The sequence below is a fragment of the Bufo bufo genome, chromosome 7 (assembly GCF_905171765.1).
Source record: "Bufo bufo chromosome 7, aBufBuf1.1, whole genome shotgun sequence".
Classification (NCBI taxonomy): domain Eukaryota; kingdom Metazoa; phylum Chordata; class Amphibia; order Anura; family Bufonidae; genus Bufo; species Bufo bufo.
Genome location: NC_053395.1, coordinates 234,308,374 through 234,322,824, shown reverse-complemented (window position 1 = coordinate 234,322,824; position 14,451 = coordinate 234,308,374).

The window sequence follows — 14,451 nt, the reverse complement described above, 5'->3', positions numbered from 1 at the left end:
TCTGCACATAATATATAATATCACTACTAGTTATATCAGTCTGCACATAATATATATCACTATTAGTTATATCAGTCTGCACATAATATATAATATCACCACTAGTTATATCAGTCTGCACATAATATATAATATCACTACTAGTTATATCAGTCTGCACATAATATATAATATCACTACTAGTTATATCAGTCTGCACATAATATATAATATCACTACTAGTTATATCAGTCTGCACATAATATATAATATCACTACTAGTTATATCAGTCTGCACATAATATATAATATCACTACTAGTTATATCAGTCTGCACATAATATATAATATCACTACTAGTTATATCAGTCTGCACATAATATATAAGATCTCAACACTAGTTATATCAGTCTGCACATAATATATAATATCACTACCAGTTATATCAGTCTGTACATAATATATATCACTATTAGTTATATCAGTCTGCACATAATATATAATATCACTACTAGTTATATCAGTCTGCACAGAATATATAAAATAACTACTAGTTATATCAGTCTGCACATAATATATATCACTACTAGTTATATCAGTCTGTACAGAATATATAAAATAACTACTAGTTATATCAGTCTGCACAAAACATATATCACCACTAGTTATATCAGTCTGCACATATTATATAATATCACCACTAGTTATATCAGTAAGCACATAATATATAATATCACCACTAGTTATATCAGTCTGCACATAATATATAATATCACCACTAGTTATATCAGTAAGCACATAATATATAATATCACCACTAGTTATATCAGTCTGCACATAATATATAATATCACTACTAGTTATATCAGTCTGCACATAATATATAATATCACCACTAGTTATATCAGTCTGCACATAATATATAATATCACTACTAGTTATATCAGTCTGCACATAATATATAATATCACGACTAGTTATATCAGTCTGCACATAATATATAATATCACGACTAGTTATATCAGTCTGCACATAATATATAATATCACGACTAGTTATATCAGTCTGCACATATAATATAAGATCTCAACACTAGTTATATCAGTAAGCACATAATATATAATATCACTACTAGTTATATCAGTCTGCACATAATATATAAGATCTCAACACTAGTTATATCAGTCTGCACATAATATATAATATCACCACTAGTTATATCAGTCTGCACATAATATATAAGATCTCAACACTAGTTATATCAGTCTGCACATAATATATAATATCACCACTAGTTATATCAGTCTGCACATATAATATAAGATCTCAACACTAGTTATATCAGTCTGCACATAATATATAATATCACTACTAGTTATATCAGTCTGCACATAATATATATCACTATTAGTTATATCAGTCTGCACATAATATATAATATCACTACTAGTTATATCAGTCTGCACATAATATATAATATCACGACTAGTTATATCAGTCTGCACATTATATATAATATCACTACTAGTTATATCAGTCTGCACATAATATATGTCACTATTAGTTATATCAGTCTGCACATAATATATAATATCACTACTAGTTATATCAGTCTGCACATAATATATATCACTATTAGTTATATCAGTCTGCACATAATATATAATATCACCACTAGTTATATCAGTCTGCACATAATATATAATATCACTACTAGTTATATCAGTCTGCACATAATATATAATATCACTACTAGTTATATCAGTCTGCACATAATATATAATATCACTACTAGTTATATCAGTCTGCACATATAATATATAATATCACTACTAGTTATATCAGTCTGCACATAATATATAATATCACTACTAGTTATATCAGTCTGCACATAATATATAAGATCTCAACACTAGTTATATCAGTCTGCACATAATATATAATATCACCACTAGTTATATCAGTCTGCACATAATATATAAGATCTCAACACTAGTTATATCAGTCTGCACATAATATATAATATCACTACCAGTTATATCAGTCTGTACATAATATATATCACTATTAGTTATATCAGTCTGCACATAATATATAATATCACTACTAGTTATATCAGTCTGCACAGAATATATAAAATAACTACTAGTTATATCAGTCTGCACATAATATATATCACTACTAGTTATATCAGTCTGTACAGAATATATAAAATAACTACTAGTTATATCAGTCTGTACATAACATATGATATCAGCACTAGATAAATTGGTCTGCACAAAACATATATCACCACTAGTTAAATCAGTCTGCATATAACATATAATATCGCCACAAGTGATATCAGTATAAATATAATATAACATATAATATCACCACTAGTTATATTAGTCTGAATATAAGATAACATATCACCACTAGTTATATCAGTGTGCATAAAACAAATTATATCACCACTAATTATATCACTCTGCACATAATATATCATATAAAAACGCCACTAGTTATCTTAGTCTACACATAACATAAAATATCGCCGCTAGTTATATCAGTCTGCACATAACGTATATAAAATCGCCACTCGATATCTTAGTCTACACATAGCATACCATATAATATCACGAATAGTTATCTCAGTCTACACATAACATACGAATCACTGACTGAATGGACGTTCTAACAAAACAGCTAAAATCAATCTTTATTGAAGCTCTCTAAAATACTAAACGGGAGGATGAACTCTAGCTAAAATGAAACCCTCATGGTTGATAAACATCTGCCCACAACACAAAAAATGACTGACCCTCAAATAAGCCACCGGTCCGCTATTACGCTCATGGACCAGTGTATGCAGTCAGTGTGTGTGAACACGAATCAACCATGTAAGCCACATGTGACTATTAAGCAGGGAGTACGATAGCCAAGAAATGCACCCAAAGCTAGTGTTGTATCTAGCAGTGCATAGTGCCACCCTTTATAATAACTGCTTCTATGTTTACTCACAAACTACACAGTGGCATGTGCAACAATAGTGCTGTTACATCATATACCTGGCATCTTGGCCAGCTTGTCTGAAGAGCCAATTGCCCAGGATATACAAGACCAGTTGATAAACAACTGCCCACACCAAGGCAGTTAGCTGGTAACAAACGCACGTGTCCACGGTGTCGTATTACTGGGCATGTGCACACAGCTACTGCGGTTTGAGCACGAACCAACTGGGAAATCTAGCTGCCTGCATTTATCTTGCCCCCACTAGCTGCTCAACGCATTTTGCCATCCCTGGCTCGTCAGGAGCAATGCGCATATGGGGTGTGGACAGACATGTAAGCCGCCGACCTCGTGTCCTGAGACCGCGGCAACAGCACTAGAATGGCCGTACGCGGCCGCCAGAGTGCACAGGTTATAAGGAGGAGGTCCCTCCCCTCCTAGGCATCAAGCCCCTGGACCGGGCAATGGAAGAGCCAGTGGTGCGGCCGAGCCGCAGTTCAGCCCCGCCCCTCCTGTCGGCCCACTCAACAAGCGATCGCGTGGGGAGTGTCAAAGCACTCCTTCACAATTCACAGGGACCAAACGGCGGTGATCTACCTATTATAGCCACATGGCATTGGAGCGAGGTAATGAATGGATGAGTGCAATAAATGTATAAATGTGTAAAAATAAAAAATAGAAAAAGGCGATCATTGCGTATAATAAAACCAGCACATCCAGGAGTTGTGCCAGCTTGCTCAGGTGAACAATGCTGGGGGCCAAATAGTATGCGGCCCCCTGGATGTTGTATAGACCCCTCACGTATGGCAGAAAATGATGGTCAATATTACTACTGATGTACAGGATTAATCCTAGGGGCGCAGGGATACAGGGATCCACATGGACCTTCAAGAATACATGGCCACTTAGATGAAACAGATGAAGGAGTCGTGTTCATTAAGGCCCTGTGGTTGGACCGTACACAGTCTGAATATCCATTGCGCCTCTTTCTGCAACAGTCTTTTATCAAAGTCCCCTCCTCTTGAGGACCATCTAACTATTTCCATGCCTTGAAATTTGATCATATCCACATTGTTGTCATAAAGGGTAGACACATGTCTCGCAATCAGGGTATCAGCACCCTTACGAATATCGTTGAGGTGCTCCCCAATAGTTCTGCAAAAATTTGTGAAATGTCTTCCCCACATACTGTTTTCCACATTTACATGTGGCCAAGTACACAACGCCTTTCGTTCTACAATTCACAAAAGATCTAATGGTAAAGGTTTTTTGCGTGACTGTGCAAGTAAATTCGCTACCTAATTGGATAGCATTGCACGCCACGCACCCCCCACATCGAAATGTGCCTTTCAGGTTGGTGTTCAACCATGTAGTAGTTGTAGGAGCCTGCAGGAAGCTGTGGACCAATCGATATCTCAGGCTGCGTCCCCGGCGATATGTAATGACTGGCCTCTCCTCAATGAGGTGACCCACATCGGGGTCAGATTTCAAGATGCCCCAAAATCGTGTGAGAACCCCTTACATCCTCATGTGCATCATCATATTTAGCGATGATGCATGTGTGACCAGTGTCAGATGAGCCCATTTTTTTTACTAACAATGTATTCCGATCCATAGCCAGGGAATGCTGATAAGCCCTTGCTAGTACACATTGCGGATATCCTCTGTTCCTGAATCTGATCTGTAGGTCCATTTTGAAAGATGACCTATGCTATTGTGTTCTGGACAGTAATCCAACTGAGGTTTTTCAGGCCGAACTCAAAGAGTTATTAAGTACAGCACGAGAGCGTAAGTTGATCAGTCAATCAGAATTTTCATTCTTGTTCCCCAAATACTCCCAGCTTCCCTGTTTTTATGGGCTTCTGATAGTATATAAGGGCTTGTCCCCTTTAAAAGGGAGACCCATCGTTTCTGGGACAGGCAGTTTGACACACGGCATCAGCACGTGCAGATGTAGCAGGGGTAACACACACACTCTTAACTCAAATTTCTCAACTCATTGCGCTATCTTGAAACAAAAGCCATTGAAAAGCAATTGCTTAAAGCATTTAGTTGCATCTAGTTTAGATAACGTCTCATAAAGCATGTGTGTTAACCCTGCTACATCTGTACGTAGATAAGGTGCTACGACCATTTGTATTGGCCCTTCCTTCCTATGTGCGACATCATAAAAAGGCTGGAGGGGATACAAATCGACAATCAGACTATGCCAGCAAGCCTTGATGTAGAGGTGCTGTACAGATCCATACCCCATGACAAGGGGTGTGGAGTGGTGGCGTCCTTCCTAAACCATGTTAATTTACACGCAGACACGGCCAGCGAGAGGAGAGCACCGCTGCCTGGCCCTGTCAATCAAGAAAAGAAGGGCGTGAAAAGAGGTGGGCATACGGAGCCTCTAGGAGCAGGTGCAACCCCCCCCCCCCCCCCTGGTCCTAGAGGCTAATTAGCATATTATAAAAGTTCCTTTTTCTCAATAAAGGCTTTAGGCAGTGAGATGGCACTAATATAGTTATGTTCAGCTGACATTAGCTTAATACCCATTTTTCAGGTGACAGAAACCCTTTAAGTCTCCATGGATGCACATGACCCCGACTTTCCGGCCAGTATACTCCGCTGACCGTACCAGGGGAGCCCTTACTAGGGACAACAGACTCCCTGAGTCCAGCAGAGCCTCCGCTGGAGTGTCTCCTACCTCCACCTGGCACAGGTGGTTTAGAGTTTTTGGGGTACCTGCTGCACACAGCTTCCTGGCATATAGCGACTGCCGGTAGCCATAGTTAGTATCCATGGATTCCACCTGATGGGGACAGTCAGCTCTTACATGGCCCGGCTCCTGACACTGCCAGCAGACTATCGGAGCCAGGTCCGTAGAGGGTACACCCTGGGTGGGTTTGGTTGGTACAAGTCGCCGGGTCTGGGATGGAGATTTACGGGGTTTGACTGCCCCCCTCCCAAAAGAACCCGCTGTAACAGTCTTAGTAGCCTCGTAGCGCTCCACCAGGTCCACCATTTCTAGAGCGTTGCCAGGAGACACCTGGTCGATCCAGTGTTGGAGAGGGGGTGGCAGCGCCCTCCAGAATATGTCAGCCAATAGTCTATCCAGCATAGCCGTGGGACTCAGCACATCAGACTGTAGCCACTTTTGCAAGAGGCGGAGTAAGTCATGATACTGGGTCCTCACAGGCTGAGCCGTCTTAGACCCCCACTGATGTACCCGCTGGGCCCGGACCAACACATTCACCCCCAGTCTTGCCAAAATCTCACCTTTTACTTTTTGGTAGTCGGACGCTTGATCGTCCAGCCAGTCGAAATACACCCGCTGGGAATCGGATGCCAGAAATGGAGCGACGACCTCAGACCACTGGTCAAGGGGTAGCTTTATCCTGATGGCTACTTTCTTGTACATCGCCAGGTAGGTTTCGATGTCGTCTGTGGGGGTCATCTTAGGAATAGCGGCACGGACTGCTTTCCGGGCATCGTGGACGCTCAGGGTTGCTCCTGCTGTCTGCAAATCCATCACGTGTTGTAGCAGCAACTGGTTAGTCTCCTGCTGCTGCTTATTAGCCTGGCGTTGCTGCAGGTTTGTCTCTCCCTGCTGCAGATTAGCCTCCATTTTGTCATGGGGCACTGGTCACAAGTCACCTTGTTGGCAGTTCTGCCTCCAGTAGTCCACAGCAGGCTTTAGGGGGCCTGTTTCACCAGCATGCGGCTCTCAGCCCTCCAGCACGGCACAAAGCCAAGCCTTAGATCCCAAAAACAGAGACGTCTCTGCTGAGCCCAGCTGCCTATTTAAGGACAGCCAGGTGCTGCCAAAACCCGGACCAGCACTTAAACTCCGGTCCGGTATTTGACCTCACCTGGCTGGAAACCAGCCCAGCCGCACATGCTGGGATGAAAATACCTGTCTTGCCAGACACAACCCCTCACTGTGTCACAGCGCTGACCTAGCGGATTTAAAATCTCACATGACTGCCATCCTCACTAAGCAAGGTATGGAGGGATATATTACCCGCCTAGAAGCGATTTGCAAGGCAGAGATTAGATCTCTCAAAGAGGGACTCTCACATTTGGGCTCTAGGATTTAGTCGGTAGAGGGTCTGATGCATACTCGGCAACAACAGCAAGAGACCAGGTAGCTATAAATCAGAATACCTCCCAAATTCAACAGCTTTTTTATCTGTTTGACGATGCGGAAAACAGCAATAAAAGGAACAACATTCAAATTCAAGGAATCCCAGAGGAAATAAGTGCCCCAGACCTCACTATTTATCTCCAACATCTATTAAATACTCTGCTTGATAAGCCCGTCGATTCTCCACTTGAGTTAGAGCACACAGGACCCTAGGGCCCTGGCCAAGCTAGACCACGTGATGTAATATATAGGGTCCATTTCTATCATCCCGATGGAGCGTCAATACAGCTGCTGGCTGACCTCTCTTGTACCACATTAGCTAAGAGACAGGCTCTACGCCCCCTTCTGACGGCTCTGAGACAAAAAGATCTACCCTATTGCTGGGGCTACCAAGTTCAGTATGCCGTGGAGCTTCAACATATAATTTGTGCTCACCGGAAGATCTCCCAGTTTTTCTTTCTGCACTGGAGCTGCCATCTACTTCTATCTCCGACTGACCCTACATCCTGTCCTTGCCAAAAAGAGAGAATAGATGTGGGCGTCCAGCCTCATCTCGACTCTCCTGCAGGAATTCAGATTCCGAACACCTGACTCTGCTGTTGGGTCCATCATTGATGCGCTAATTCTCCCTAGTGACTCGATTCTAAGGCGTCTCTGAGGAGCAGGTAAGGTAAGCTTGGTACAGTGTTCACAGACTTCTCCTGTCCACAAGGGCACAAAGAGGCAACAAGCTAAAGGAGACTTTTTCACTGCCCCAGTGAAACAGCGCTTTCTAAGCCCAGGATGACTGCCACCAGCTTCTCGTTTGATATAAGCCCGGTCCGCTAACGGGATTATATAGGGTAAGAAACCAACCCACAGTAGCGTATAACTAGGCCGAAACACGGACGTCGGGATTTGTGATCGAGATACCAGAACAGCACAAGATTAAATTATATATTTAATTGCCTTAAGGGCTCACTAGACATAACACAATATACACAGAAAATATATACAATGGTTTGAGTGGTAAATACAGATGGCGTGGTACAACAGGGTTAAGCAAAACAAAAGTTAGTTTACCAGATGGATGAGTCCTTTGGGTGGTGATGAATAATGGGTTTCTGTAAGGATTGGCTGTCACATGGGAGGCAGTGATGTCAGACTTTTCCAGGTCCCCTTCCAAACACATATGCAGCCTTAGCCCACTATATACATCCCCGGAACTCTAACACTTATATTGCCTCTATAACATCTGTACTGGGCATCATACACCATACTCCGGAGGAGCTGACTGGTACAATCCGGAAATACTATCATTCTCTCTATAATTTGTGGGGTCCCCTAGCAAATATGTCCCTACTGGACTTTTCCCGACAGGTGGAGGATTATGTCCAGCAGACAGCTCTGCATACTATCTCGGAGGAAGACTCTGCCTTGTTAGACTAGCTGAGTCTAGATTACGGCGGCTTCAGCAGGGAGATTGGTCAGCGGAGGATTATTGTTCAGAGTTTTGAAGGTGGGCCACGGATACTCAGTGGAATGACTCGGCTCTTAGGAGCCAGTTTTGCCAGGGGTTGTCAGAGAAAGTAAAAGACGCGCTTGCGCTAAATGAGACTCCAATGTCCCGTGAGGCCGCTATGTCGCTATCTATAAGAATTGATAGACAGCTTAGGGATAGGCTGAGGAGTTCTTGTCCTCCAGAGACTTTTCTCAGGCAGGAGTCTGTTTGTTCTGACCCAAACGAACCTATGCAACTAGGGGGACATTCCCCATATGTCTACTTCATGTTTGGATCATTTTGGGAATTATATTTTATTTTTTGGGGATGTTACAAGGCTTAGAAGTTTAGAAGCAAATCTTGAAATTTTTCAGAAATGTTCAAAAACCCAATTTTTAGGGCCTAGTTCAGGTCATACATAATAGAAACCACCCAAAAATGACCCCATTCTAGAAACTACACCCCTCAAGGTATTCAAAACTGATTTTACAAATGTCGTTAACCCTTTACATGTTCCACAAGAATTAATGGAAAATAGAGATACAATTTCAAAATTTCACTTTTTTGGCAGATTTTCTATTTTAATAATTTTTTTCCAGTTACAAAGCAAGGGTTAACAGCCAAACCAAACTCAATATTTATGGCCCTGATTCTCTAGTTTACAGAAACACCCCATATGTGGTCATAAACCGCTGTACGGGGACACGGCAGGGCGCAGATGGAAAGGAATGCCATACGGTTTTTGGAAGGCAGGTTTTGCTGGACTGGTTTTTTTGACACCATGTCCCATTTGAAGCCCCCCTGATGCACCCCTTCAACTTTTGGGGCTCTAATCCCTTTTACAATGCATTCCAATACTTCTATATTGGAATGCATTGGCTGTATGAGTAATACTGTGTGTATTACTCATACAGCTTCCGGCCTGTGAGATCCAGGGGGCTGGATCTCACAGGTTCGTCACCGGAAGGCAGCGCGATGCCTTCCTTAGACATTGCGCTGCCTTCCATGCCATCGGGTCCCCCCTACAGCCGCATGGGGACCCGATGGCACCGCCGCCCGCAACCGCCGGATAAGGTAAAAGCCACAAACCGCAGGTCTGAACCCCCCCGGCGTTGTGACAGGATGCCCGCTGAATGATTTCAGCGGACAGCCTGTTGCGATTAACCCCCGCCACGCCGCGATTTAAACTTAGGACGTACCGGTACGCCCTGAGTCCTTAAGGACTCGGGAAATAGGGCGTACCGGTACGTCCTAAGTTCTTAAGGGGTTAAGGACATATCAGACCCTCTTCTTCACCCGTGGATGTAGGGTTCTTCTTTGCGAAGAAAAAAGATGGAGGCCTGCCTCCTTGCCTAGATTTTTGTGAACTAAATCGGATAACTATCCGAGACCCCTATCCTCTTCGTCTTATTCCCAACCTTTTTAATCAGATTGCGGGTGTGAAATGGTTTTGTAAAATGGATTTAAGGGGAGCCTACAATCTGCTTCGCATCAAAGAGGGGGATGAGTGGAAGACGGCGTTTAACGCCCCTTAGGGGCATTATGAAAACCTAGTAATGCCATTTGGCCGTACTAATGCTCCTGCTGTCTTTCAACACTTTGTCAACGATATATTTTGTCATCTTGTCGGCAGATTTGTGGTGATATATCTTGATGATATTTTGATCTATTCACCCGATCTGGAGACACACAAAGTACATGTCAGGCAGGTGTTGCAGATTTTACGGACAAATAAGATATATGCTAAATTAGAGAAATGTGTATTCGCCGTACAGGAGGTACAATTCCTGGGGTATCAGCTTTGGGGTTCCGTATGGATCCAGAGAAGGTCCGTGCGATTCTAGAATGGGATCTTCCTAAGAAACTAAGAGAGAAGCTCTGCAGTGTTTTTTGGGTTTTGCAAATTTCTATAGAAAATTCATTACTGACATGACTAAGAAGGGGACTGATTTTTCGAAATTGTCTGACTGCTAAACTGGCTTTTTTCTCTCAACTCGGCACCCATACTGGTCCAGCCGGATGTTTCTCAACCTTTTATTGTGGAGGTTGATGCATCGGTTGATGCATCCTTGTTCTTTCTTTTCTAAGAAATTGTCGGCAGCCGAGAAGAATTATGATATAGGCAACAGGGAACTTTTAGCTATTAAATTAGCATTTGAGGAATGGGGTCACTTTTTGGAGGGGGCAGCTCATCCCATCATGGTGATTACGGATTATAAAAACCTATTATACCTTGAGTCTGCTAAACATCTTACCCCTAGACAAGCTAGGTGGTCTTTGTTTTTTACCAGGTTTAATTTTATCACCTATCGTCCGGGGGCAAAATAGCTGATGCGTTATCCCAAAGTTTTCCTGAAGGGGGTGATGTTAACGATCCGGTGCTGATTTTACAAAAGGGGGTGGTTGCTCTGCGTTACACTCAGACCTGGAGGGGATGGTGTTGGAGGCTCAGGGCGACGCCCCAGTCTCCTGCCCCCCAGGAAAGTTGTTTGTGCCTTTGAATTTGCACCTTAAAATATTAACCACCTCAGCCCCCATAGCTTAAACACCCTGAAAGACCAGGCCACTTTTTACACTTCTGACCTACACTACTTTCACCGTTTATTGCTCGGTCATGCAACTTACCACCCAAATGAATTTTACCTCCTTTTCTTCTCACTAATAGAGCTTTCATTTGGTGGTATTTCATTGCTGCTGACATTTTTACTTTTTTTGTTATTAATCGAAATTTAACGATTTTTTTGCAAAAAAATGACATTTTTCACTTTCAGTTGTAAAATTTTGCAAAAAAAAACGACATCCATATATAAATTTTGCTCTAAATTTATTGTTCTACATGTCTTTGATAAAAAAAAAATGTTTGGGTAAAAAAAAAATGGTTTGGGTAAAAGTTATAGCGTTTACAAACTATGGTACAAAAATGTGAATTTCCGCTTTTTGAAGCAGCTCTGACTTTCTGAGCACCTGTCATGTTTCCTGAGGTTCTACAATGGCCAGACAGTACAAACACCCCACAAATGACCCCATTTCGGAAAGTAGACACCCTAAGGTATTCGCTGATGGGCATAGTGAGTTCATAGAATTTTTTATTTTTTGTCACAAGTTAGCGGAAAATGATGATTTTTTTTTCTTTTATTTTTTCTTACAAAGTCTCATATTCCACTAACTTGTGACAAAAAATAAAAACTTCCATGAACTCACTATGCCCATCAGCGAATACCTTGGGGTGTCTTCTTTCCAAAATGGGGTCACTTGTGGGGTAGTTATACTGCCCTGGCATTCTAGGGGCCCAAATGTGTGGTAAGGAGTTTGAAATCAAATTCTGTAAAAAATGCCCTGTGAAATCCTGAAGGTGCTCTTTGGAATATGGGCCCCTTTGCCCACCTAGGCTGCAAAAAGTGTCACACATCTGGTATCGCCGTACTCAGGAGAAGTTGGGGAATGTGTTTTGGGGTGTCATTTTACATATACCTATGCTGGGTGAGAGAAATATCTTGGCAAAAGACAACTTTTCCCAGAGAAATATCTTGGCAAAAGACAACTTTTCCCATTTTTTTTATACAAAGTTGTCTTTTGCCAAGATATTTCTCTCACCCAGCATGGGTATATGTAAAAGGACACCCCAAAACACATTCCCCAACTTCTCCTGAGTACGGAGATACCACATGTGTGACACTTTTTTGCAGCCTAGGTGGGCAAAGGGGCCCACATTCCAAAGAGCACCTTTCGGATTTCACCGGCCATTTTTTACAGAATTTGATTTCAAACTCCTTACCACACATTTGGGCCCCTAGAATGCCAGGGCAGTATAACTACCCCACAAGTGACCCCATTTTGGAAAGAAGACACCCCAAGGTATTCGCTGATGGGCATAGTGAGTTCATGGAAGTTTTTATTTTTTGTCACAAGTTAGTGGAATATGAGACTTTGTAAGAAAAAAAAAATAATAAAAAAATCATCATTTTCCACTAACTTGTGACAAAAAATATAAAATTCTAGGAACTCGCCATGCCCCTCACGGAATACCTTGGGGTGTCTTCTTTCCAAAATGGGGTCACTTGTGGGGTAGTTATACTGCCCTGGCATTTTCCAGGGGCCCTAATGTGTGGTAAGTAGGTAAATGACCTGTGAAATCCTAAAGGTGCTCTTTGGAATGTGGGCCCCTTTGCCCACCTAGGCTGCAAAAAAGTGTCACACATGTGGTATCTCCGTATTCAGGAGAAGTTGGGGAATGTGTTTTGGGGTGTCATTTTACATATACCCATGCTGGGTGAGAGAAATATCTTGGCAAAAGACAACTTTTCCCATTTTTTTATACAAAGTTGGCATTTGACCAATATATTTCTCTCACCCAGCATGGGTATATGTAAAATGACACCCCAAAACACATTCCCCAACTTCTCCTGAGTACGGCGATACCAGATGTGTGACACTTTTTTGCAGCCTAGATGCGCAAAGGTGCCCAAATTCCTTTTAGGGGGGCATTTTTAGACATTTGGATACCAGACTTCTTCTCACGCTTTGGGGCCCCTAAAATGCCAGGGCAGTATAAATATCCCACATGTGACCCCATTTTGGAAAGAAGACACCCCAAGGTATTCAATGAGGGGCATGGCGAGTTCATAGAATTTATTTTTTTTTGGCACAAGTTAGCGGAAATTGATATATTTATTTTTTTTCTCACAAAGTCTCCCTTTCCGCTAACTTGGGACAAAAATTTCAATCTTTCATGGACTCAATATGCCCCTCACGGAATACCTGGGGGTGTCTTCTTTCCGAAATGGGGTCACATGTGGGGTATTTATACTGCCCTGGCATTCTAGGGGCCCTAAAGCGTGAGAAGAAGTCTGGAATATAAATCTCTAAAAAATTTTACGCATTTGGATTCCGTGAGGGGTATGGTGAGTTCATGTGAGATTTTATTTTTTGACACAAGTTAGTGGAATATGAGACTTTGTAAGAAAAAAAATAATAATTTCCGCTAACTTGGGCCAAAAAAATGTCTGAATGGAGCCTTACAGGGGGGTGATCAATGACAGGGGGGTGATCAATGACAGGGGGGTGATCAGGGAGTCTATATGGGGTGATCACCCCCCTGTCATTGATCACCCCCCTGTCATTGATCACCCCCCTGTCATTGATCACCCCCCTGTCATTGATCACCCCCCTATAAGGCTCCATTCAGATGTCCGTATGTGTTTTGCGGATCCGATCCATGTATCAGTGGATCCGTAAAAATCATACGGACATCTGAATGCAGCCTGACAGGGGGGTGATCAATGACAGGGGGGTGATCAATGACAGGGGGGTGATCAGGGAGTCTATATGGGGTGATCACCCCCCTGTCATTGATCACTCCCCTATAAGGCTCCATTCAGATGTCCGTATGTGTTTTGCGGATCCGATCCATGTATCAGTGGATCCGTAAAAATCATACGGATATCTGAATGCAGCCTGACAGGGGGGTGATCAATGACAGGGGGGTGATCAATGACAGGGGGGTGATCAGGGAGTCTATATGGGGTGGTCACCCCCCTGTCATTGATCACTCCCCTATAAGGCTCCATTCAGATGTCCGTATGTGTTTTGCGGATCCGATCCATGTATCAGTGGATCCGTAAAAATCATACGGACATCTGAATGCAGCCTGACAGGGGGGTGATCAATGACAGGGGGGTGATCAGGGAGTCTATATGGAGTGATCACCCCCCTGTCATTGATCACCCCCCTATAAGGCTCCATTCAGATGTCCGTATGTGTTTTGCGGATCCGATCCATGTATCAGTGGATCCGTAAAAATCATACGGACATCTGAATGCAGCCTGACAGGGGGGTGATCAATGACAGGGGGGTGATCAGGGAGTCTATA